This window comes from Simochromis diagramma, unplaced genomic scaffold (assembly GCF_900408965.1).
Source record: "Simochromis diagramma unplaced genomic scaffold, fSimDia1.1 OVJJ01000343.1, whole genome shotgun sequence".
NCBI lineage: Eukaryota > Metazoa > Chordata > Actinopteri > Cichliformes > Cichlidae > Simochromis > Simochromis diagramma.
In genome coordinates, this window is record NW_024386831.1 from 3,048,174 (window position 1) to 3,048,652 (window position 479).

General features: G+C 40.7%; 1 protein-coding gene across 6 annotated transcripts in view; it reads left to right on the top strand.

The window, feature by feature from the left end:
• The window catches only part of hecw2a (HECT, C2 and WW domain containing E3 ubiquitin protein ligase 2a), a 46,800-nt gene that overhangs the window by 34,311 nt on the left and 12,010 nt on the right, over nucleotides 1–479 (top strand). The window lies entirely within an intron of this gene.

Consider the following 479-nt stretch of genomic DNA (forward strand, 5'->3'; position numbering starts at 1 on the left):
CAGTCAGCAGCTGTCTGCTTCTCCTGTCAGTAGGAGCAGCAGCCTTATTAAGCTTTGTCCAAACAACCTGAAACGCTGCCAAATGTCTGCAATGAGGACAGATGCTGTATTAAATGTGTTCTTAACCTCTCGGGCAGCAGCGATCTGTTCTTAGCTTTATCACCATTAGTGCAGAGATAAGCATTTATCAAATGAAATGTCATATGTTCAGTCCAATATAGTGCTGAATGATCTTAGTATAATCAACAAAGCAAGTGAACGTGCATATTTTCCTGACAGTAATAACACGTGGAATGACCAAGGAATGAAAATTATGCAAAAGCATTCAAAAGATCAGCAAAAGATTTGACACATACCTATGCTTCATCTCCATACTTTGTATAATTAACCTTCAGCCTCACTTCTTAAAATCAGCTGACGATGATTAACGAGCAGGTCATCCCCACCTGTTGACCCCGCTGTGACCCTTATTCATGCAG